Here is a 26,367-nt window from a genome sequence, read left to right as displayed (position 1 = left end):
AGGCTCTGCTTTCAGGGAACCTGCCCTAAGACATCAGTTATTCCTAAGAGTATAGGTGCCCCCCAAAACAGTTAGGTGTAGTCATCTAACTGTGAGGTTGCTTCCATAATGAGAACAGCAAGGATGTTCTCCACACCAAGAATGAGATCATCAGCTGTCCTCGGGGTTTGCAATCCTCAAGGAGCTGAGCTCTGTACAGGAAACTGAGGGGCAGGCCGCAGTGTCTGGCATCCTGGAAGGCAAAACAAGCCTGATTCTGTGCAAAGTGCTTCCATCCTTGGTGGCCCGGGAATTGATACCAACTCAACACACCTTGCCAAATCACACTGGTCACGTCCCTGTGTCAAAGCCAGAGATATAATGTCGAGGATACTCAGACAATGTCTGCCCTTACTCCAAGTTCAGTTTTGGTTTTTCTTCTTGGTGATTCTGAGTTGTGTAACATTCTGTAGGGGGAAAAACATGGATTTTGGAGCTGGTTCTGATACTTACAAGTGGCAGCTTACAAATCACTTAACTTCTCTACGCCTCAAAGTGCTCATCTGTGAAATAAGGCAATGATACCTAAGCTGCATGTCCCTTGTGAAAATTACAGTTACTTAATCTTTGTGAAACGACCTACATGGGGCCCAGTTCTTTTTAAGTGGCAGCAACTACTTCTACTGCAAGCATTGTCTTCACTCCATTGTGTCTCCACCTGTTTGCATTATCCTGTGAATAAGCACAAATGTAGACAATGCCCTTGACCTGCAGTACCAAGACACCTTGCTACCAGCCTGGCCAACTTGGTGAAATGTCGTCTCTACTAAAACTACAAAAAAAATTAGCTGGCATGGTGGTAGGTGCCAGCTATTCTGGAGGCTGAGGTAGGAGAATTGCTTGAAGCCGGTAGGCCGAAGTTGCAGTGAGCCAAGCCAAGATCACACCACTGCACTCCAGCCCTCCAGCCCGCATGACAGAGTAAGACTGTCTCAAAAAAACCCAGACACTTTGCTGATACCGTCTGCCACTTGCAGCTTTCTCTACCTTATGTTCTCTCTTTTTCCTTCTCCCACATTTCTTTATCCCTTTTCTATCTCTCTTTTGCCTCCTGTGCTCTTCCTTATTTTTAACTCCCCTTTCCCCAAGCTCTATTCCAATGTTAACAGGAAGACAGGATAGTCCAACTTTGGGGCCCAGGTAAAAGCATCACATCCTTATATATTTGACCTATGAAAGATGCTGCCCATGCCCTTTCCAGACCCCCCTGACACTCCCCTTTTCCAGGCATGCATTACAAGCACCTAGGACCCTCTAAGGGCTTTTTCTGGAGTGCTCAGCCAACCAACCCATAGGACTATCGGTCAGTGCTAGGGATGCTCCAGGAGCAGCCCTAAGCCAAAGAGAAATGAGAGTTGGAGGATAAATGACTCAGTTTCCCCTCTTGGACATACCAACTCTGAGGACACAGTCTTCCAGATGTCCCCAGCAGGACTGAGCGCCAGTTGCCTCTGGGGAAGCAACATTAACACACCTTGGATTGGTTTTCTTCCTTCTTATCTTACTTGCCCACTCCTCTGATGGTACTTTCAAATCCTTGTCTCAGGTTGTGTTTCCTTGGGGTCCAATTCAACATAAGACACCACCCCAACCCACCTAAAGCCTTCAGCCTCACCGTCATGACTGGAGACAGGAACCAGACACCTCGTAGCAGAAAGACAAGTAAGGGAGTAAAAGTCTGTGACAGAACCTGCTACCAGTTTTCTTTGTTTCAAATAGAAAACATTATTATAGTCATAACTCACTGGATATCATGAAATCTTTCTAGCTCTTTGTTCCACATGCATCTGTTACCCAACATTATCTCTTTATTACTTAGCTGTAACAGTGTTCCCATTTCTTGAAAGACAGCAACAATTCTATGAACAATGGACACAAAATTGGCTGATAGGGGAAATAGATTGGAGGTACCAGGAGCTTGTGAACAAAGAATTATTAAAACAGCTCCCTGGTACAGTTAAGAAAGAAAACCAACAACTCGTTCCATTTCGGTTGATGTGTGGTAGGAAGGTGGGGGAGGAAGAAAGCAATTCCTTATAGACATTCTCATTTTTCTACTCCCCAACTCTGTAGCAATTAGATGTTAACCACGAACACCTATTCTTCATTTATTCCCTTACGCATTTATCTTCAGCGAACACTCTTGCCCAAAATTGGAAAGCTGAGAGAGGTAGATTTTTTTTCTCTCAGGAAACTAGCACTAACGGTCACATTTAAGTGACAGACAAACAATCCTCATGATAAAAATAAGACCCAAAGCTCCAACACTGGGTTCATGTATTTTTTTCAATTCACCTCAATCCTTTGTATTAGCAGAAGCTTAAAGGTACAGTGAGCAAGGACTTCTACTAGACATGTTCATTGAGATTTTTAAGATTTCTACTTTTAAAAAATAAAGAAAGCCCTCAAAAAGTTGAGTAAAATCATAATTTCGCTAGTTTAAAATTTCTATAAAATAAATTATCTCCTTTCTCCCACCACTCCCATCACCCTTCGATATGGTTTGGATCTGTGTCTCTGCCCAGATCTCATGTACAGGTCTAATCCCCAGTGTTGGAGGTGGGATCTGGTGGAAGGTGATCGGATCGTGGTGATGGAGTTCTCATGAATTATTTAGCACCATGCCTCCTTGGTACTACTGTATAGTGAGGTGAGAGAGTTCTCACGAGATCTGGTTGTTTAAAAGTGTGTGGTGGCCAGGTGCAGTGGCTCATACCTGTAATCCCAGCATTTTGGGAGGCCGAGGCAGGCGGATCATGAGGTCAGGAGTTTGAGACTGTCCTGGCTAACACGGTAAAACTCTGTCTCTACTAAAAATACAAAAAATTAGCCTGGCATAGTGGCACGTGCCTGTAGTCCCAGCTACTTGGGAGGCTAAGGCAGGAGACTCGCTTGAACCCAGGAGACAGAGGTTGCAGTGAGCCCAGATCGCGCCACCGCACTCCAGCCTGGGTGACAGAGCAAGACTCTGTCACAAAAAAATAAAAAATAATAAAAAAAATTTAAAAGTGTATGACTCCTCCCCTCTCTCTTGCTCCTTCTCCAGCCATGTGAAGTGTTCACCTCCCCTTTGCCTTCCACCATGTTTGTAAGCTTCCTGAGGTCTCCCCAGAAGCCAAGCAGATTCCAGCATCATGCTTTCTGTACAGCCTGAGGAACTTTGTGCCAATTAAACTTCTTTTCTTTATAAATTACCCAGTCTCAGGTATTTTTTATAGCAAAGTGAGAATAAACTAATACACCCTCCCACTGCAAGGGGAGTCATAATTCCACTGTAATAGACAGAACTCCAGCTTCTTTCTATGCCTATGAGGTATAATTACATCCAAGTATTTACATTTACCTAACTGCTATTTTTCTAATGAAAATAACTTATACATATTTTTTAGTGATTTGCATTTTTACCTGATATAGCACAAACAGTCTTCTAAGAAATCACATATAAGCCCATTGCATATTTTTTAATGGTTTTGGGATATTCTATTGTTTAGAACTTCATTTCCCAAATAGTGTTCAATGAAAACTGTCCTCTGATATGTGCTTTCTCTCATTTTACATGTGTGTGTATGAATTATTATAAATTATAGTTTAATCTTTGGCAGATTTACAATGCATATTGCCAACTGAAGACTGATGAGGTTCATAAATTTGGAAAGGTGAGACTTATCTCTCACAAAGGGTTGCAACCTGCAGGGTGGCCATTCTGATAGGCTGGGAAGTGTAATCTCCATCCAGAAGCCAGAAACAGACACTTCCATGGTGGGAAGAATGAGATAGTGATTTATGCTCAGCAGGGTGGCCAACACACTGAAATTCAATCAGCTGGAGGAGGAGCCATTAAATATTTATGAAAGGAGAAATATGCATATGTGCAGTTGAGCTTCATGCCTCTCAACGAATCCCATGCCCAAGCTGAGCATGGTGGCTCATACCTGTAATCCTAGCACTTTGGGAGGTCAAGGTGGGCAGATCATTTGAGCCCACAAGTTCAAGACCAGTCTGGGCCTACAAAAAACACAAAAATTAGCCAGGTGTGGTGGCCTGCGCCTGCAGTCTCAGCTACTCAGGAGGCTGATGTGGTAGGATGGCTAGAACCTGAAAGGTGAAGGCTACAGTAAGCTGAGATTGCATGACTGTGCTCTATCCTGGACAATAGAGTGAGACCCCCATCTCAAAAAAAAAGGTTGGGGGAGCAGCATTAGCACAATCTGAAACGTGAAGTTTTCGATACTCTGACTGCAAAAGGTGAAGTACAGGACATGAAAATCCTCCCTGCACATACTCAGCAAAATGCCAAAACCACTCCATGATTGGTGGTCTCTTACCTGGAAGGAATGCAGGTCAGTCCCTACATGGAAAGCACAAAAGGAAAAGGCAGCAGTCAGGCAGTTGGTTGAAATCAGCAATGCAGTCTTTTGGAAGGGCTGGTTTCTGGTTAGCCCTTAGGAAGAATGCCTAATGACAGATGAGCAGATGAAGGGAGGGGTGTAATGAGTAGTTGCCTGGCCTCCCATCCCATCAGGGCTGGGAATTCAACATCCAAGGTTTCTCTGGAGTCTTCTTGACCAAGATGGCATTAGTTCAGTCAGTTGGAGGCCTTTAGAATTTTATTTCTCAATCTTAATCTATTAAAGATTTTGGCCGAACTTGGTGGCTCAAGCCTGTAATCCCAGCACTTTGGCAGGCAGAGGGGGGCAGATCACGAGGTCAGGAGATCGAGACCATCCTGGCTAACATGGTGAAACCCCGTCTCTACTAAAAATACAAAAAATTAGCAGGGCATGGTGGCGGGTGCCTGTAGTCCCAGCTACTTGGGAGGCTGAGGCAGGAGAATGGCGTGTACCTGGGAGGCGGAGCTTGCAGTGAGCCAAGATCATACCACTGCACTCCAGCTTAGGCAACAGAGCAAGACTCCGTCTCAAACAAACAAACAAACAAAAATTAGAGATTTTGCATGTTTTACAATCCAAAAAAAAAGTTTATTCTAACCAGCAATTCCAAATATCTTTGACTACAGAATACTACATTATAGGAAATTCCACTACTCTACTAGAGAATATTCCCTTGAAATCTCCTAGATTTTTTTTTTTTTTTTTTTTTTTTTGAGATGGAGTCTTGTTCTGTTGCCCAGCCTGGAGTGCAGTGGTGCAATCTCGGCTCCCTGCAACCTCCGCCTCCCAGGTTCAAGCGATTCTCCTGCCTCAGCCTCCTGAGTAGCTGGGATTACAGGTGTGCACCACCATGCCTGGCTAATTTTTGTATTTTTGGTAAAGACTGGTAGTAGAGACAGAATTTCACCATGTTGGTCAGGCTGGTCTCGAACTCCTGACCTCATGATCAGCCCGCCTTGGCCTCCAAAAGTGCTGGGATTACAGGCATGAGCCATTTTATCTAAAATGACTGAGAAGTCTCCTTCAAGTCATCCCGTCAGGGAAAGAAGACAGTGACAAAGGCTCAAGGCTGAACCATCCCAGGGCTGAATATAAAGATTAAAATGTGGTTAAAAACCCAGAAAGAGCAATTCACAAACAAGGAGCTATTTGTGGCCTAAGGGATGTTGTGAGGAATCTCAACAAGCACCCTGGTGTACCCCTTAGAGTCAGGGCAGACTAGTGGGCATGAAAATGGGCTACTGGCCCTTTTCTGTTAGTGCTTCCTCTTTCAAAGACAGGAATAATCATAAGAAGCAAAAATATAACAAACGGAGAAAAAAGAAAGACAGGGAGACAGGGAAGGAAGAAAGGAAGGGAGGAGGAAGGAAAGAGACAGCTGCCAAAGCCAGTGTATCTCTCAGATCATGCTGCATGGAAGAGAGACTGAGAACTCAGGCCACTTGATGTCCTAGTTCCTTCTGGCACTAAGTCCTGCCCTGAGCATCAGAGCTTGAAGTAGGGGCCTCACACTCTGATGAGGTTCAAAAATCACTGACATGAGCACAATTCATAGGAAAAAGGGAATACAAATGTATTTAACATGTATACAAGGGAGCCTTTATTATTTAACATGTATACAGGGGACCCAATCATCCACCAGTGAGATTCAGAGGCATATCTATCATCCTGGTAAACAGATTATGGAAGGGAGGAAAAGAGGAATTCTGTTGAAGAATTGCTAGTGAGAAGGCATGGATCCCAAGGAAGATTTGTAGATAGTTTTCTTTGACAGTGAAAGGGTCTGTTCAGGGGTGGTTACGTTCTTGGTCTTACAGGGAGGGTAAGAAAAAGCAAGTGTTCTCCTGGTGGGTCTGGATCTTAGGTAGGGGAGGACCTTAAGGCTTCTTCTGCTTTTTCTTCAGCTCAGCATGTCAATGCGTTATATTTTGGGGTATCAGTTTCTGAGCCCCAACAATGACTTTAAAATCCTTTATAAGAAAGAGGGCATGTTCACTCTAACAGGACTCTGGAAAGGAAGATTTGATTACCCTAAAAGTCCACACAAAGATGATTATTTGTTCATGTTTTTAAAAGACTGACACTGCTTCAGGGCACAGCCTAACAGTGATGCTTTGGGTATGTATATAAAAAATAAAACAAAATAAAATAAAAAACTCGGGGATTTATGGCCTAATAGCATGAGTTAATAAGGGCCTTTAACCATGTTTCTGCCTGATTTTTTGTAATTAATAATAGCTAATTTCATTTATGATCAAATCATAATACTACTACTTGTACTACCACTAATAATAATAGACATGTATTTAGCACTTATTGTGACTAGGCTCTGCGGGAAGAATTCTCCAACAAATCTAATCCTTAAAATAGCTGTGTCCTAAGATTAACAGATAGGAAAACAAACAAAGAATGTTTACTGACTTGCCTGAGGTCATGCAGATGAGATAGCCAGGCCTTGAACTCAGACAGTCAGATTCTGGGCTCTTGACATCCCGCCCCACTCCTCCCACCTCCAGCCCTACCTCATCTACACTCCCTGCAAGAGTGTTAGTGAGAGACAGGACTAGCTGGATTTCCTAGGCCAACTAAGAATCCCTAAGCCTAGCTGGGAAGGTGACCACATCCACCTTTAAACACGGGGCTTGCAACTTAGCTCACACCAGACCAATCAGAGAGCTCACTAAAATGCTAATTAGGCAAAAACAGGAGGTAAAGAAATAGCCAATCATCTATTGCCTGAGAGCACAATGGGAGGGACAAGGATCAGGATATAAACCCAGGCATTCGAGCCCGCTATGGCAACACCCTTTGGGTCCCCTCCCCTTATATGGGGGCTCTGTTTTCACTCTATTTCACTCTGTTAAATCTTGCAACTGCACTCTTCCGGTACGTGTTTTGTTAGAGCTCAAGCTGAGCTTTCGCTGGCTTTTCCACCACTGCTGTTTGCCGCTGTCGCAGACCCGCCGCTGACTTCCATCCCTGCGGATCAGGCAGGGTGTCCGCTATGCTCCTGATCCAGGGAGGTGCCCATTGCCACTCCCAGTCAGGCTAAAGGCTTGCCATTGTTCCTGCATGGCTAAGTGCCTGGGTTTGTCCTAATCGAGCTGAACAGTAGTCACTGGGTTCCACGATTCTCTTCTGTGACCCACAGCTTCTAATAGAGCTGTCACACTCACCCCATGGCCCAAGATTCCATTCCTTGGAATCTGTGAGGCCCAGAACCCCGGTCAGAGAACATGAGGCTTGCCACCATCTTGGAAGTGGCCCGCCGCCATCTTGGGAGCTCTGGGAGCAAGGACCCCCAGTAACATCAGTGCTGGTCCCTAGCAGCTAAGAGTGATACTGAGTGGGTTTTCCTTGGCCCGGAACTGCTTTCTCTACCTTCGTTCCTGTCTAGATTTTCTTGTTTTCCTATTGGTTATTGTTGCTTCACTAGTGTTCCTATGCATGTGACGTTTGAAAAACTCTAATGAAACCACCATTGCAGGATTATAACTGAGACAGTGAAAGAGACCTGACCTAACTAACACCATCTTGCTTCTAACCTCCAAGCTGTCCTTGTTAATTCCTGGGTGTAGGCCAAACTAATTTTGGAAGGAACTTAGTTTATAGCCTTTAGTTTGAAACAAGGATGGTAACAACCCTTTCCCAAAACAAAGCCTCTTCTTGCCTGGGGACTAGACTGCCCAAATTAGCCAAAAGTTAAGAAATTATGGTTTAGGAGTCATGCAGCTAGAGGCTACAAGATTCTGGCTCTCCTCAAATTGCTCCTGAGGATAAAATCACTATTCGAAAACCTAAGATCAGTGTTTGAGATAATTTGCAGACCCTGCACTTGATGGCACCACTCAGATGGATAAAGTGGCTCATCTGATCTTGTGGCCACCACCCAGGAACTGACTCAGTGCAAGAAGACAGCTTCTACTCCCTGTGATTTCATCTCTGGCCCAATCAATCAGCACTCCTCACTCACTGCCCCTCCCCCAGCACCCACCAAATTATTCTTTAAAACTCTGATCCCTGAATGCTTAGGGAGACCGATTTGAGTCATGACAAAATTCTGGTCTTCGGCACAGCCAGCTGTGTAGGAATTACTCTTTCTCTATTGCAATTCCCCTTCCTTGATAAGTCAGCTCTTCCTAGGTAGGAAGCAATGTGAACTCACTGGGCAGTTATAAGGCTGCTTTGGGAAAGTAGAAGTGTGTGTGGCCACCAAAGGGTTGTGTGGAATAAAGGTTTCTCTCACCTCTTGGGCTAGTCTCTCTGAGTCTAGGAGAAGATGACAAAGAGCCTGTTTTATGTATTAGTTATGTTTTCCTCCTAGCCTGATTCTGCCCCTAATTTCTGTAATTGATAGGGTGGAAGGGGAGGATGGGAGGAGGGGAGAATGAGACAGGCATAGTTCCATGCTAGCAGAAGGAATCTTCTAGGGACTGGGCAGAATGGAGCAACATGCTCCCACACAGGCTGCCCACACATGTGTTCACCTAGATTCTCTTTAACCTCAGGCACTTACAGAAAAAAAAAATCCCCCATTTGTGAATTATGTGGACATAGAGAATAAAATGGCACCATCTTGTTCTCCTATGTCCCCTGTAGGAAGTGGCTCAGCTGTGTCCATCTCAGGATGGAGGAGGAAATTCCAGACTTTTCCTGTTCAAGGCTGGGCCCACAGGCCTCCACCCTTCCTACACCAGGGAGAGCTGTCGTTTCAGCTCAGTGATCCTAGGACACTGCCAACTTTCCATCCCTGCCCGTGCTGTCAGGCCTAGCCTCTTCCAGCCTTGAGTCAATAAAGGGGGGCCTCTTTCTCACTGGTGTGTCTCCCTTTCAGACCCAGAGAGAAGGATGTAGAAGATGAAGGAAGACCTTCATCTTCCTCAGGGAACAAGGTTGATAGAACAGAAATTTATTTTGGTTGGATCATAATGACCAATAAAAGATAGCTTTTCATTCATGATCCATTTTGAGTCAATGTGTACTCAAGATCAGAAAACTGACCATCAGCAAGTGCAGCCTTGAATTTTTCGTTCGTTTGTTTTTAAAACGTGTAATCACATGATGAATTCTTCCTGCCCACTGCACAGACAAAACCGATTCACTGAGACCATGGTGTTGCATTCACATCCATCTCCCTGAAGGCTCAGAGGTTAGGGGTTCTGTGGACAATGTGATGAGCACAGGGCTAGGGATTGGTTGGGGATGAAATCACAGGAGTGTAGAAAACAGTCCTTGTGCACTGAGTCCACCTCTGGGCGCGGCCACAGGACCAGTGGAGTCATGGGTCACGAGTCTTAGGGTCGGGGGGTCAGTCTGAAAACCATCTCAAAAAGAAAACAATCTTAGATTTTACATTAGTGATTTTTATTTGTTTGTTTTTTACAGAGACAGGGTCTCACTCTGTCACCCAGGCTGGAGTGCAGTGGCTCACTGTAGCCTCGAGCTCCTGGGCTCAAGCAATCCTCCCGTCTCAGTCTCTTGAATAGCTGGGACCGCAGGTACACACCACTGTGCTCAGGTTTCAAAAAAATATTTTGTAGAGATGGGTTTCTACCATGTTGCCCAGTCTGGTCTCAAACCCCTGGGCTCAAACCATCCTCCCACCTCACCCTCCCAATGTGTTAGTATGATAGGTGTTAGCCACTGCTTCTGGCCAAATAGTGATGTTATCTATAGAAGAAATTGGGAAAGTCACAAATCTTGAGACCTTTGGCCACATGACCCTCTAGCAGCAAGGGATTATAGAAACTACACCCAGGCCAAAACCTGCTAAACCTTTCTTCATCTGCTTTGCCTAACTCACCACAAGGTTAGGGAATAACATACTCAATTTTAAGAAATAACCTCTGGGAGAGGCAGTTTTTATTTGGAAAAATACCTTGAGGCTTCTGAGAATGAGAAGCTTCATGATAGAGTTGGTTAAGGTAGATAAAGAGAGAGCTAGATAATAGTTCTGAACGTAAAGGGAGAGGAATTTGGAGAATCTTGAGACTAGCCTGAGGAGTCAAAAGATAAGTATGGTCTTCAAGATGGAACAGGTAGAGGAGTTTACAAAGAAAGTTAGCAGGTGAGAAAGTCCCTGTCCAGCATCATTTCTGAACTGGGGTTGTGTAACATTTACCTTAAAGTTATCTGCCAAGTTTTATTCATTTATGTAACAAATGTGTGTTGTGTGCCTTTTATGGGTCAAGGAGTTCAAGGATAAATGAGACCAAGTCCTCACTTCAGTAAGCTTACTTTGCTAAAGCTGTTAGTAAATAGTCATTCCATGGTGCCAATCTACCTTTAGTAAAAGTCACACAATTGTTTTGTATAGTTCCCCTAGAAGTCAATGCAGAGGCAGAATTCTAGTGCAAGAAATATATTTGGAAGTTGATTCCAGAAAATACCCATAAAGAGAAAAGAGAATGAGAGAAGGGATGGAAACCAATACAAGGTAAGTTGCCAACCAAGTTACTATCTGAGTTACTATTTAGGCAACTGGGGCTCAGGGCCAAGGAGCTGGAATTTTTATCCACCAATTCTTTTTAATCATTGTTTCAAGGCCATTCCTGGGGGAAGAGGGAAGTGATAATTTTTCAGTATTTCTAGCCTGTCATGCACATGGACAGAGCAAGCTCCCAAATCTACAGAAGGCCTCAAAAACTAGATGCTTTAACTGGGTGTGGAGATGCATGCTTCTAGTCTTAGATGCTTGGGAGGCTGAAGTGGGAGGATCACTCAAGCCCAAGAGGTTAAGGCTGTAGTGAGCTATGATCACACCATACTCCAGGCTGGGTGACAGAACAAAACCCTATCTCTAAATAAATAAATAAATAAATAAATGGTGCTTATACTGGAAGTTGGCAACTCACAGCCTTAGGATAACTTTAAGATCTTCCAGGATCCGCCTCTGCCTGTATCCTCAACTTTAGCTGCCCCCAGCCTCCTTCCTCTACCTCCCAGCCCCTGTTGCACCATAGATTCTCACTTACCAGAGTCTTGCCATTTCTGAAATGGGTCATGCTGTGTACAACCCCAAGCTATTGTTCATGCTATACTCTGCCTGAAATGCCCTTCCCACATATCTAATTTAGCCTTTGTCAATATTCAGCTCAAAAGTCACTTCCTTGATGAGTATTTTCTGGTTCCCCCAAGTAAAATCCACCATTCCAGCCTTTGTCCCTTCTGCAGAAAGATTTCTTAGCACCTATAAGAATGTATTGTTCTCACTCATTTCATAGTATTGTTCACCCCTATCAAATAGAAACTCCTTGAGTACAATGGCCCTGATCTACCCCTGAATATCTAATGGATAATATAAGGTGTAGCACAAAATAGAGACTAGTAAATATTTAATGAGCAAGGGAATGTGAATGTGTGAGAAAGTTAATGAATAAGCAAGTTTATGAAGATAAGTAGAAGGGAATAAATAGGAAAAGTAGGTTGGGCCACAACTGTGTAAAGCATTTCTCAGCCTTCTTGCCACTTGGACATGGCTATGTAGTTACTTCCTAACCAACAGGATATAAGTGAAAATGCTGTCTGCAACTTCCTGGAAACATCCTTCAAAGGCCAGTGCTTGCCCTTCTTTGCCCTTTCTCCTTCCTGCTGGCTGGAGTGTGAATGGATGTGATTGTAGCAGTAATAGGTCCATTGCTTGATGTGCACAGCCAAGTCAATATGCTGGGACACCGGGTTGCAGCAGAGAAAGAGGTATAATCACAAAACTGCTGAATGAAGAGACAAGAGGAAGCCTCAGATACGTCTCCCCAAGAAGTATGGGGATACAGGTTTTTAGGGTTTTGGTGTGGACTGAAATGTGGAGATTATTGATTAGTCAAAGAGTGCAGGGTGAAGTCATAGGACAGGGAGATGAAGAAACTGTATTCTCATGCAGATTTCTTTCCTCTGTGGGAGTCTTCAGACTAGTTGGTGTCAACGCTGTTTCACTGGAATTCTGGATCTCAAAAACACCTTAAGCAATTCTTAAACCAAAGACATATGATTCTAACATCAAAAATCCGATCTATGGGAACAATGGGGTTGCAAATAGCCAGTATCTAGTGCTGTGTGACTGTCAATTACAAGGAAGTGGGTTAAAGTCCAGCCTGATTAATGCTTAATTATAACTATTTTATTTATATACATGGTGACCATTTGCATCCCTCCCCCTACCTTTTTTTTTTTTTTTTTTTTTTTTGAGACGGAGTTTTACTCTGTCTCCCAGGCTGAAGTACAGTGGTGTGATCTTGGCTGACTCCAACCTCCACCTCCTGCAACTGTTCAAGCAATTCTTCTGTCTCAGCCTTCCAAGTAGCTGAGATTATGGGCACCCACCACGACGCCCAGCTAATTTTTGTATTTTTAGTAGAGATGTAGTTTCACCATGTTGGCTAGGCTGGTCTCGAACTCCTGACTTCAGGTGATCCACCCACCTCGGCCTCCCAAAGTGCTGGGATTACAGGCATGAGCCACCGCACCCAGACACATCCCAATTGCTCCTATAGGTAGGACTTCTGATGTTGGAATCGTAAGGCTTTTTTTTTTTTTTTTTTTTTTTTTTGAGATGGAGTCTCAGTCTGTTGCCCAAGCTGGAGTGCAGTGGTGCAGTCTCAGTTCACTGCAACCTCTACCTGCCAGGTTCAAGTAATTATTCTGTCTTAACCTCCTGAGTAGCTGGAACTACAGGTGCCCACCAACATGCCCGGCTAACTTTTGTATTTTTTCCATAGAGACGGGGTTTCACCAGGTTGGCCAGGCTGGTCTCAAACTCCTGACCTCGAGTGATCCACCACCTTGGCCTCCCAAAGTGTTGGGGTTGCAGGTGTGAGCCACCACACCTGGCTTAAGGCTTTTGTTTAAGATACACAGTTCCCAGCTGTCTCCTTTTCAGTCAAATAGGAACTGCCTCCCTGGAAGATTTTGTGCTCTTTCCCATAAGGAGCAGCCTTGCCAATGACTGACCAATATAGGTGTACAAAAAAACACGTCTCCTTGTCTCCAGGTGATACAACTCAGGCACCAGAGCTCCCTCTGGAATCAGGCTGAAGCAGGACTCCAGCTGAGGCTATATCCTAGCTCAGCTTCTTCCCCAACTCCACCCTGCTTCCCTCACACCCTATTCAGAGAGTACTTCTGCAGCAAGTCAAATGCACCAAAATTCCTGTACCAGGCTCAGCTTCTAGGGCGCAGCCCCTCATATAAATTTGAGTTTTCAGTTCCTGGATTAGAGGGAGAAGCAAAGTGTGCTGAAACAGTTAAAAAGGGCCACCAGTCAGTGCTAGCCAGAAGAGACATGCTCCAAAGTAGTCACAGTCAATCTTTAGAGATCAATACAGACTGTCAGATTGATGCATATTATGAGGGACCCAGAATGCACTCCTGCCCTGGCCTGAGAGAGTTATTGTTCTTAGCAAGCACATGAGTCTTTGTACCATGCACCATGGACTTACTTTTCTCCTAATTATTGCTTATACTGACTTGGTCATCCTTCTTTTGTTGTCAGTTAAGTAAACAGCTCATTCGCAGTCAATACTATGAAAGCAATAAGTCCCCAGACTATTGCCAGAAAGGACCAGTGTATGGGAGTGGCTTCCTAAACATTTTCCCTAATAAAAGAGCTTAGCACAGGACAGTTGGCCCATTATTCTAGACTAATTAGGTTCTGCTCCATTTACATACTCTGCTGGAAATTGCAGAATCTCTATGAGAATTCACATGACATCCATGAACTTCTAAGAGGACCTACTGAGAGGAATGTCCTTGGCTAAGAGCCTCCAGCTGCTGCAACTTCAGATCCACTGCAATGTTCACACTCAGGTGTCTGCCAGCAAATGATTAAACTCCATAAGGGTCCAAGAACCAGGCCATTTCTATCAGGACTTTCCTAATGGACAATTCTTGCTCTGAGGCTCCTCACTGGCCTGGCTGTGACTTTCTCAGAGCTGTACTGCAGTCTATAGACTCATCCTACCCAAACCTCTTCCTTCTCTTTCTCCTTTCACAAGAGTCAGGCCTGCATCTACTCTGAAGCTTTTCCCTGCCTACTCACATTCCCCTCCCTTTTACCCTTTACAGAATTTCTTCCATTAAATCTTTTGCATTTCTCCTTCTATCTTAGCATTTGCTTCTCATAGGACCCTAACTGACATAGTGGATCTGAATCCTGAGGTCTGATTTGTGGAGCTGTGGAAACTTGTGAGATCAGTTGCAAATGAGACATTACAATGAAATCCAATAGCAACACGTAGAATTATAGCACACATTTGTTACTTGGCATGGAAAAGTGTTTACGATAGAGTAAATTGAGGAATTACAAAACAGTATAGTATGTATTCCAAACTTGTAAACAAGAAAGTATATATAGAAAGAGAAAATTTTAGAAGGCTATGCATCAAAATATTGAGACTGGCTTGCTCTAGATTATAGTAGTCTTGCTTATCTTTTTTGCATGTTTACATTTTCAAAATTTTTCATAATACAAATTGTTTCACTTTAAGTGCAGGTGAAAAGAGAAGCTTTTGACCTAGAGGAGGAATATTTTAGGGGCTAGAGCACTATGGGAAGATAAGGCTGCTGTAAGTTTTTCTAGAGCCTCAGAACTGCTCCATTAAGGGGAACCATATAAGCACCAGGGACCAATGGAGAAAAAGAACTTGCCAAGTTGAGAACATAAAGACCTCAGGGAAGGCCTCAGAGAAAGTGAGTGATGAGGAGGGAGGAGGGTCCCTTCCTTTTTCAGTGCATGGATCATTTCAATTACTATCCCCACTACCATTCCCCATCTGATTCTGATGTCATTTTGTGTCCCCTTAGACCTGATTATGTACATGTAATATAGCTCACTCATTCATCCAACCAGTATTTATTGAGCCTTACTCTTGGCTAGGCATTCTGCTCAGTTCTAAGGATTCTGGCATGTGGCAGATACTGACAGTTGCCTCCCAATACCCATTCTCCCCTTTTTCTTGTTAAGAAAATCCCGATTTTATTTGGTCAAGCAGCATGTCTGGTTACAAATCATGTCTTAGCGCTCACTGCAGATAGAAGAGTCCGTGTGTTGTAATCAGGAAACACTGAAGGGGGTTGGCTCAATCAGCAGACACCTTTGCCCTTCACCCTTCCCCATCTTTGGAAAGTCGATGGAACCATGAAATGAACATGAGGAACGAAGACCATATATTAAATATATGTTAGCAAAAATCAAGAAAGGATCAGTCACTAGTGACATTATTAAACCACTAAAATGGACCTCCATATTTCTTGTTATGTGAGAAAAACAAATCTAATTTTCTGAAGCCACAGTGTTGGTGATTTCTGTAACTTGAAGCTCAACAGAATCCTCAATGGAGCAAACAGAGAATGAGTCACAAGCTCTACCCTACCCCTCTTTTTCCTACTGTTCAACGTAGAAAAAAGGCAACCTACTGCAGTTCTGCTCCAAATTCCTCAGGCCTGCAATTCATGCAGACTCAGGCATTTGAAAATCACAAGCAAGATGAGTGCAATTGTTCTCCGAAGATGACTGGGACCAGCTGTTCTCAAACTGTTTGGGCTCTGGGCCCCTTTACATTCTTCAGAACTATGAGGAACTACAAAGAGCGTTTATTTATGTGAGCTATACAATCCGTATTTACCACAGGAGATATTAAAACTGAGGGGTTTCAACAATATTAATTAATTTAACAATAGTAACACATTCTTTGTTACATTTTATAAAAATAACTATTTTCTGAAACCAAAAAAGTAAGAAATAATCAAGAGTGACACTGTTTTACTTTATTTATTTTTAGAGACAGGGTCTTGCTCTGTGTCCCCTAAGTTGAAGCACAGTGGCACAATTGATCATAGCTCACTGCAGCCTCAAATGATCCTCCCACCTCAGCTTCCCGAGTAGCTGGGGCTACAGGTGCATGCTACCATGCCTGGCTAATTTTGTTATTTTTATTTTTGTAGAGATGGAAGTCTTGCTATGTTGCCCAGGCTGGTCCCAAACTCCTAGCCTCAAGTAAGCCTCCCTCCTCAGCCTCCCAAAGTGCTGGGACTATAGGTGTGAGCCCCCACACTCAGCCTGTTTTATATTTTTTGCAAACCTCCTTAATGTCTGGCTTCAAAGAAGACAACTGACGGTATTCTCTCATCTACTTCTGCATTTAAAGCAGTCCAATCCTTTGCATTACATGTAGCCTGTGGAAAACTCTACTATATATAATAATACTAACATGTTAGCATCATTATGAACATTATTTTGACCTTGGGGATCCCCAAAGGGGTCTTGGAGTTCCCCAGGGGTGTCCCTACTGTACTTTAGAGTTACTGCTGTGACCAGTGCTACCTAAACCATGATCTCCAAACTATTTGTCACTGGTCTGTGTTAGGTAAGTTCAGAAACTGAGTAAATGTTTAGAAGCTCTTACATCAATTTGACAGTAATTTTATGTCTGTTGAATCTAACAATAATGTTAATAAATCAGGGCTTTGTTTTGTGTCTTTTCTATTTTTTGTAATTTATGTTTATTATATTTTACAAAAGAATCAGTCTGCAATGGATTGAAAATGAAGAAGGAAAAAAGAAATTTCATAGTGGTTTCTGAAGTGATGATCTAGCTTGGGGATGTTCAACGTGTGGTTCTCAGCAAGTAACATCTACATCATCTGGGAACTGGTTAGAAATGCAAATTCTCAGGCCTCACTCCACAACAAAAGAATCAGAAACCCCGGGGTAAGGCCCAGCTATCTGGGTTTTATTTTTTTATTTTTTATTTTTTGAGACGGAGTCTCGCTTTGTGGCCCAGGCTGGAGTGCAGTGGCCGGATCTCAGCTCACTGCAAGCTCCGCCTCCCGGGTTTACGCCATTCTCCTGCCTCAGCCTCCCGAGTAGCTGGGACTACAGGCGCCCGCTGCCTCGCCCAGCTAGTTTTTTGTATTTTTTAGTGGAGACGGGGTTTCACCGTGTTAGCCAAGATGGTCTCGATCTCCTGACCTCGTGATCCGCCCGTCTTGGCCTCCCAAAGTGCTGGGATTACAGGCTTGAGCCACCGCGCCTGGCCGCTATCTGGGTTTTAACAAGCCCTCCAGGGATTTCTAATCCTCGAGAAAGTTTGAGAACCACTGATCTAGATCTGTGTTTTTCTAACTTAAATGCACATCACTTGGGGAGCTTCTTAAACTGAAGATTGTGATTCAGAAGATCTGGGATGGGGGTGGAGATTTTACATTTCTAATAAGCTGCCAGGGGATGTGGGCATTCACCCCATTTTAAGTAGCAATCGTATGGGTAAAAGAAACCTGTTGTTGGAACAGTTGTCAACTAATAAGAAACCAAACCAACACTGCAGTACAACAAACAAAAGAAGAAGTGTTTTCATTAAGGTCTTAAGAACTGCAATTCAAGAGACACAGATCTAGCAAGCGACTGGATCAGGCAAGGTTGGTCAGGAGCTTATAAAGGTTTTCTATAAGTTTACATACCTGGAAGATTTTCATATAGTCCACGATTGATGACGGCTGGTTAACAGCTTAGGATGTCTTTCAGTCTTGTTTGGCCTAGCTGTCTTTCCAGGAGGTTGGTGATCAGGCCCAGTATAAACAATTCAAGTCTAGTGCAGCTGGTTTTACAATTTGGCCCAGTTCAACAGGTCAGATTGCATCTAAGTGTGCACATGACTGGGATCCAACTCCTTATGCCCCCTAGATCCCATTTAGATACCTTTTACATAACCATCTTCATCTTGGATTTTATTTTCTCCACACAGTAGAGAAATGATTTCTATAGAGACAGACCAACGAATTGGCTGCTTTATCCTGTAGAAGGCCAAGAGGCTATTAGTGGCATTCTTTAAAGGACATCGTTGTAATTTTTTTTTTTAATTGAGATCAAGGCAATAGAGAAATGGGCCAACTTTGAGGCAGGTGCGATTTAGGAAAGGCTGCTCTCCTTCTGGCCATGGAAATGAGGTCCTAGGAAAAGAGCTGCTCTCCAGGTTTCTGCCAGCCTGGGATTTCCAACATGGCTTTCCTCTCTACAGCACCTTGTTAGCAACTTGATTCTCTGGTGCATGAAGACTGAAGGTGACGTGCTCTAGGGAAGGCAGGACAATGGTGAGTGTCAAGTGACTTTACTGAAAATGTTAGAGAAGTAATGAAATTCTGAACAACTGCTGCTGTGGCAGGAGCTGAAGGAAACCAGAGGCAACAGCTATGGCTTCTTCCAATTCCTCAGGGAACCATCCTGGGGTGGGGAGCGGTGGGGAGAGGGCTGGAGTGCATGGTACAAATGCAACCGGTCCCACTGGACTGTCAGCTGAACTTGATAAAGGCAAAACAGGAGTTGAACATCTGCAAATCTGTTTAGATTGTGATACTTTGGACCAGAGGAGCAGCTATCCCCAGGAACCCCCATGCAGCATCAGGCCAGTGAAAGATAAATTTGGGTAAGGACAAGCCCATTCCAGCTCCTGCCCTCACCCCAGGTCTTTGTGGGCCATTGGGCAAAGCCTTTTCAAATAAAAACTTGAGAAAAATGCCTATAAAAACATCTTTCACAGTTCAAAGAGAGGTAATGTGAGTGATAGTCAAATTTGCCAGGCTCTGGAATCAGACTGTCTGAGTTTGAACTCAAACTCCATGATGATGAGCTCTGTGTCTTTGGCCAAGTTGCTTTTCCTCTCTGTGCTTCATCAATCAGTTGTATTTGTTCTCTCCCTCTCACCAGGCTTTGAGCTAAGGATGGTGACTGCATTTCATTCATTTTTTCTTTCTGGTGGCATCTGATTGAGAAGGGCAAGGCACCTAACTCTGTCCATTTTAAGATTTGAGTTGAGAGCCACAGGTAATACGTGACATTGGGATTCCAAAGAGGGAAAGAGGAGTAGTTTGTGGTGCTTGTGGTGGTTGTACAAGGAAGATTTTGGACAAGAGAGTCTATTGAGGCTGGGACTGCATCACCAGGAAATTTGTAAGAGGTGCTGCAGGCACAGACAGATTCAGGGGCTCAAGTGATGCCTCAGTCTCCTCCCTACATCACTGAGCTCAGCTTGTCCAGCATCGGCTCTATCTTCAGGCCGGCTCTCCTCATCGTGGTAGACGGAGCCTCCGCACGTGGAGTGGCCCGCCCGGCTGTGATCTGGCTTAACTTGAGCTTTTATGGCCGCCCTTTATTACATTGTTTCCATGAGAACACACATCCCGAGTTCCACACAACTGCTTTACAAATGAGCTTTTGGAAAATAAGTATGCAGAAGCCAGATATGCCCTGTTTCCATCTGGACCAATATCCATATATTAATCTTCCCACTTCTGGTAACATAAAAACAGCTGGCCAAAGTGTCCTCCAAGCAAAATCCGTAAGAGACTCAACCTTGGCCTCAGATGGTAGTTGAGATGTTTTTATACTTTGACCACTTTGTCCTTCCTTGTGACTCCTCTGCCCTCCCCTCATTTCATCCATTCTGTAGTTCCAACCTCAACACCACAATCTTCCCTTCCTGCTCACTCTCACCAAGTCAGACAACACCCATGCTAGAAAGCTAGAAAGTAGTAACGATTGCACCTGTCCCAAAACGATCAGCACCTCTGCTGCCCTAACAGCTCCCCTACGACAATCATAGCCAGGTAGACAGTGGAAGCCTAAATTCACAGAAGTCAGCCGCAGGCAAGTCACCGGAGCTGACTGAGACAGAACCATACCTGAATGACGACTTCTGGGAAGGCAGCAACTGGGGCGGGACTAGGAGCAGAAATCAAGGTTGTGATGACTTTCACAGTTTTATCTGTAAAGGTCCTTTAAGTGCAAGCCAGAGAAATACATCGCAGACCACGGAAGGGAGAAATATAATTTATTAGAGGGATTTAAGTGTCCACAAAATAGAAAAAAAATCTGACCTGATTCAGAAAGGACAGGAATTCACATAGTCTTGAGATTCTATACAGAAAAAAACATTTTTGGTCCTTGTAAGATTCACTGAAGTTTCCAGAGATCTGGTTGACCCACTCCTGAGAGCCTAGCAATACTCCATGCAAGGGAGCGAGGCTGCTTTCCCAAAGGAAAAATAAGAGGCCATTAACAAGCAGCAGGAGAAAGAAACATTCTCTGTTGCATAGGTCATATTGCAGTATTTGTGAGTTTTCTCCTTCAGACTTTGGGTTTGCCATTCTGTTCTGTTTCCCTTTGCCTCCATGAGAACTAAAGTTACTGGGTAATTCATTCAATAACAACATTTCACAGGCATTTGACTGGGTGCCCCTCTGCTGGTCACTGTACACACAAAGGCACAAATAAGACATGGACACCAAGGATCAGAAGGGGAAGATGGAACTCCTCCCTGTGCTGTGGGAGAGGCGTGTACAGAGACACTGGGGGTCAGAGGAGGCATGGCCAGGTCCACCCAGGAGCAGGGGCTTGCGAAAAGCATCCCAGAAGAGGTGAGCCTGAGGTGACCCTAGAAAGATAAGGTAGGCAAGGGTTAGGCAGAGAACCCAGGCCTGGGGCGAGTGGGTTGAATGGTGGCATTCCTGACAGAGGTGGAGTACTTGGAGGAAGGGCAAAGGCACAGAGGCACCAAACATCCTGGATTTTTTTTTTTTTTTTTTTTCTCGAGACGGAGTCTCACTCTGTCTCCCAGGCTGGAGTGCAGGGGCGTGATCTTGGCACACTGCAACCTCCGCCTCTGAGGTTCAAGTGATTCTCCTGTCTCAGTCTCCCAAGTAGCTGGAACTACAGGTGTATGCCACCATGCCCGGCTAATTTTTGTATTTTTAGTAGAGATGAGGTTTCACCATATTGGTCAGGCTGGTCTCGAACTCCTGACCTCAGGTGATCCACCCACCTCAGCCTCCCAAAATACTGGGATTACAGGCGTAAGCCACTGCATCCAGCACGTCCTGGATTTTTAAAAGAAGAATAATATATTCTTGAATGCTGAGGGCAAAGTGGGTGGTGGTGGGAGAGAAAGCTAGAGAGGAAATCACTGACCAGGCCAGATCATGGAAGGCCTTTGTGGTCGGTATTAGGACTTTGCAAACGAATCTGTAGGCAAGAATTTGAGGCAGCGAAGTGACATGATCTGACTTGCATTTTAGGAAGATCCTGCTGACCCGGAATAAAAGATGGCTAGAAGGGTGGAACTCTAGAAGTGGGGAAAGACTAGAAGATTATTGCAAAACTTGGAGTTACAGATGTCAGGAGCCAGCATCAAGGCAACTGCAATGAGAGTGAGGAAGAGGCAACATGCGGGTGAGATGTCAAGCAGGAAGCATCTACAGGACTTGGAGCTGATTTGTTAGGATGGTGAGGGCTAAGGAAGCATCTAGAATGGCTCCGGGTTTATGGCTTGGGTGAAGAGGCGGATGGTGACACTGTTTCCCAAAACTAGTGTCTTCAGAAAAGAAAAGGAGTAGGTTAGGAAGATAAAAAAGAGAAGTACAGGGTCAGATATTGTGTCTTGGGACATCTGTGGGGCACCCAGGAGGAGGTCCTCAGTAAGAAGTCGGATCTCAGCATCCCCGAGCTGGGAGGCTTCAGCTTGTGAGAGGTGGGTGTAGGAGAATGAGAAGAGAGAAGAGACAATGGCCTCAGGCCTGAGTGCATGGGAGCAGGGAACAAGGAGCCAGTAGACAAGTCGAGGGAGAAACTTTCAGGGAGGAGGAATAAGAGAGTATTATCTGTGGAGCCAGCAAAGGACGAAGTTTTAAGAAAATGAGTGCTCAACCGTATCAGATGTCTCAGAGAACTCACCCATAATAAGGCTCAAGAAAAGTCTACTGGATTTGACATTTAGAAAGTCATTACAGACCTAAGCTAAAGACCTTTCAGTGGAGTGGTGGGGTCAGAGGTCAGAGTGAGTCCAGGGGTGAGTGGCGGGTCAAGCTGTGGGAGCTGTGAACGCAGGAAGCTGCCTCCTAACACACCTCCCTTTCCAAAAGCACCCTGAGTCCTGGAACGCCCATGACCCATGCTGCTGGTGCCAAGATGACCTGGGGCTCTAACAAGGACGGACTATGCAGTTACCCATCATTCGCTACATCATCCATTATTTATCAAGCATCTCTAGGGTGTCTTCAATATGCCAGGTACTGCGCCAGGTACCTGGGCCCCAAAAATGAGTAAGACCCAGGCACTGCCCTAGAGATATTCATGTTTTAATGCGGAAACACACCGATCAAACGTTACCAGGTCATGCAGCCTGTGTTTTAACTGAGTAGGAAAAGATGAAGGAGGTCAAGGAAAGTTTCATGGAGAAGTGACAATTGTCATTACGGACAACGGCCAGCCAAGGAACTCCTTGAAGCAAGGGAGTGGCATGATGAAATTTTTGTTGTAGTTTTATGCAGAAAAGGGATGCATTTTCACAAACTTAATACTTTCACGTGACTGGCATCCAGATCAAGAACGAGGACATGACCAGCCCCCAGAAAGCCCTCGTGACTTTTTCTAGCCAACACCATCACGAATTTTCCACACCCCCACTTTTTTTTTTTTTTTACATAAATAAGTGTATATAGTACTCATCTGTGTCTGCTGTCTTTTGCTTAACATGACATTTGTGGGCTTCTTTCCACATTGCTGCATAGAGTGGCAGATGGCCACTTTCAGATTTGTCTTTTTAAGGAAAATGTGGTAAAGATGTGAGTCTCATGTGTAGATTATGAAAATCAGTCCTTTGCTTTGCTGTCCTGGTACGTGTGATTAACCAACAACCTTGGCTCCTTGCCCCTCCCCAAATAGAAGTGAGTGGGGCTGGCTCTCTCCATTTCCTCACCTCCCTTTTCAGGATTCACTATTCATTTCTCAAATTGCTCACAGTGTTCTTTGAAATGCAAGTTCTCTTGTATGTCTGTGTGCACAAGATGTGTGCGTGCACATGCGCTGCCAGGGAAAAAGGGGAAAAGAATTCTGTAGGGTTTGCACCAGTCTCTAGTGCCCCATTTGGGGCAGTGGCAGGTGTGGCTGGCAGGCTGTCCCAGAAAGAGACAGGCTAGCTGCAGGGTGTACAGCTGCGACTAACAGAGTGGGAAGGGAGCAGTGGAGGGGCCCAGTAATGAAGGAACCACCCTCAGAGGAGACCTAAGTCATTACTGTCATTCTAACTGCCACCCTCCTGAATACACAGGAAGCTTGCAAATCTCAGAGCAATCCATTCCCACTTCTGCTGGAAGAAAAATGAGAAATCTCATATCAGGAGGAATTCGTAATTCCTGCCTGTCTTCTTAAAAATACATCAAGATCCTGCAGAAAATATGCTTTCAAATGTAGCCCCTCCGATGCCCAGCAGTTAGGCGGCTTCTGCTTCTGCCTGACAGCGCCTCATAAAATTCCTGCAGGAAGAGGTTATATGACCGATAAAACCTGCCCCCAACGTCTCTCTTGGCTGAGCTTTGTCCTAGGAGCCCTTTATACTTCCCCCAGCCTCTTTCGAGGTTAATAAGCTCACATTTTCAAGGGCAGCTCTAGATGTAAAAGAGAGCAGGTTCTTCTCCCTCTCTACCTAGAATGAAGATTTGTTATTTCTTAAATTGACACTAGAAATGTTTTGAGACCTAGCCTGCCATTTGGAAAGACCCCAGTGTAAATCCCGTAGGACTGAGAGCCTTGTAGGGAGTGGTGAACTGGGGAGGCTCAGAAGACGACATCTCCTTGCCTCTAAAACATTGACTTTTTTCTCTATACATATTCAAGCTAGTGCTTTGTTATATTCTTTCTCTCCTCTCCCTGTCTCTCTTTCTCTGTCTCTCCAAGTGTGAGTTTCTTTGTTTGTGAGAGTCTGATTATTTAACATGTTGGCGAAGTGGCCTCTGGCTTAGTAATAATGTCCTCCAGTAGCCTTAGAACATTAGCTAGGAGCCAAGGCCCTGAGAAGTTGAAGGTTGTGTCCAAGAACTTCTAGCTGCTTAGGGACAGAATTAGGAGTAGATAGTCTCAAAAGCCACTGTCTCTCCCCTCCTAAATTGACCTTTCTCTTTTCTGGAGCTAAGTCACTTACTGTCTCCTCTGGTCTCCACGGGTATTTTTTCTGATTACATCAAGACTTATTCTCAAGAAAAACAGGGTATAATAACTACATGAGGTTGGTAGATGATGCACAATGTGGACTCCTTGTTCCAAGAATATTTGCATTTCATCAGGGGCAGAGGCATGCACACGCCTCGAATGGCCATTCATTCACTTGCCAAGTTCCAACATCTTTTAGCCACATGGTAGGCTGAATTCCTCCATCCCAGTGAAATCAGGGTGACCATGTGACCCACTTTGGCCAATATGATGGAAATGGGAATGACATGAGTCACTTCTGGTGGAAGCTTTGAGAACCAGTATGTGGAACCTCCCTCAGTCTGGATCCCTGAGTGACCAAAAAGAGCACAATCCCTATACTGACCTATGCTAGGCCTGTAGGGAAGTAAGGAATAAATTTTGTTGAATTAAGCCTCTGAGATTTTGGGGATGTTTGTTATTGCAGCATAACCTAGCATACTCTTTCTGATAAACATGTCATGGATTTCAGGCATTGAAAATTGCATGCCCAGCAGCACTGGACCATTGAGAGGCCATGCACCATGTTGTTGTGCCCCAACATTCTTCTATAACCATAGAGAACAAGCCACAGTCTTGGACACATGATGTGTACCCAGCATCTCTTGGTTGTACTTACTGGGAGTACTTGTTGACTTGAAGGCCAAAGGAAAGTGAGCTCAGGTCACCAAACACATCTTTCACTCTTCTCCAGGGCCAGACACCTCCAAGAGTAAGTGTGCCCAGGCAGGGCCTGTTGGTGAGGTCCAGAAGATGATATAGTCTGGGCTATAAGGCCAGGCTGTGTAGGTTACTGAATTGTGATTGGCATGCCTTTGTCCCAGTTTGCTTTTTCCCATGGGTTTAAATTACTTGAACAACCTATTTGCTTTCCTCTAAAAATAAAACGTAACTTTTTTGCAGTCAGTGTTAACAGCGAGTAGCTAAATCTATCCCTGTCATCCATTGTAAATTCAGCTCAACTTCTCGGTTTTATTGACAGCCCACTATGTGCCATTAGAAACAGTTCCTGCCTTAGCATTTGCAGTCTAGCAGAGAAGATGGGCACATTAGCGAGTAAGCAGAACAAAATGTGAATCCTGGATATAGCCCATTCATTGAAGAAATATTTATGGAGGGCCATCATTTCCTAGGTAATAGACATTGCAGAAAGTGCAGAGGCAGACCTAGAGTGGGATGGAAACATTTGGGAGCAATTGCCTCTTTTCTGGAGGCAGGATGTGTTCCAGTTACAATCACTTCGTAACAAATCCTTGTTGCTTAAAACAGCTATTGTATTAAACTCACAGATTCTGTGGGTTGGGGATTCAGGCGGGGTGCAGTGAGGATGGCTTGTCTCTGGTTCTCAGCATCTCAAAAGTCACTAAGGGTGAAGGTGATGTCATGGGGACTGGAGTCATCTGGAGGCTCCTTCGCTGACATGTCAGGTGTCTGGGCTGGGATGACTCAAAGACTGAGCTCAGCTGGGACTGACAACCTACACATAGCCTTTCAATGTGGCCTGAGCTTCTCACAACATAGAAGCTGATTCTCAAAAGGGGACATCCCAGAAGGGCATCAAGACAGTGAGTGTTCCTGTAGAAGCAGGTGCACGTTGCACTGCCTTTTGTGACCTAACCTTGGAAGTCTGGCAGTGTCATCCCTCTCTGTATTCCATATGTTGTAATAGTCACTAAGGCCAGGCTGGATTCCAAAGGTGGGACACAGATGCCACCTCTTAATGGGGATGTGTCCAAGAATTTGTAGACATATTTGAAACCACCACAGATTGGGAGCAAACACAGCTTGCTAGTTGTCTAACTAGGTTCCATTTTTACCTTCCTAGTAACAGAATCCCTATGTTATCAGTTAACTCAGATTTTTAAAAATCTACTTTTCCTGGCCTCCCTTAAAGATGTGTGTCCAATGAGAAGAAAGGAGAAGTCATTG

General features: G+C 44.4%; 2 long non-coding RNA genes across 5 annotated transcripts; one reads left to right on the top strand and one right to left on the bottom strand.

Moving 5' to 3' along the window:
• Positions 1 to 97: 97 nt before the first annotated feature.
• LOC105486872 (uncharacterized) lies at positions 98 to 26,037 on the bottom strand. 4 transcript variants are annotated; one of them, XR_011613542.1, is made up of 4 exons: positions 24,392 to 26,037; positions 17,883 to 18,492; positions 313 to 446; positions 98 to 232 (listed from the first exon to the last, which is right to left on the bottom strand). It is a non-coding gene; the product is annotated as an uncharacterized lncRNA (long non-coding RNA). The 4 variants fall into 4 exon arrangements; XR_011613540.1 differs by having other exon boundaries at positions 98 to 446; XR_003019214.2 differs by having other exon boundaries at positions 98 to 446; positions 24,785 to 26,037.
• LOC139358836 (uncharacterized) lies at positions 7,706 to 14,155 on the top strand. The gene is made up of 3 exons (XR_011614357.1): positions 7,706 to 7,776; positions 10,747 to 10,866; positions 14,111 to 14,155. It is a non-coding gene; the product is annotated as an uncharacterized lncRNA (long non-coding RNA).
• Positions 26,038 to 26,367: the final 330 nt, after the last annotated feature.

The sequence above is a fragment of the Macaca nemestrina genome, chromosome 15, assembly GCF_043159975.1.
Source record: "Macaca nemestrina isolate mMacNem1 chromosome 15, mMacNem.hap1, whole genome shotgun sequence".
NCBI lineage: Eukaryota > Metazoa > Chordata > Mammalia > Primates > Cercopithecidae > Macaca > Macaca nemestrina.
Note: the sequence above shows the minus strand (reverse complement) of the source record. Positions and strands in the feature narration are given on the sequence as shown.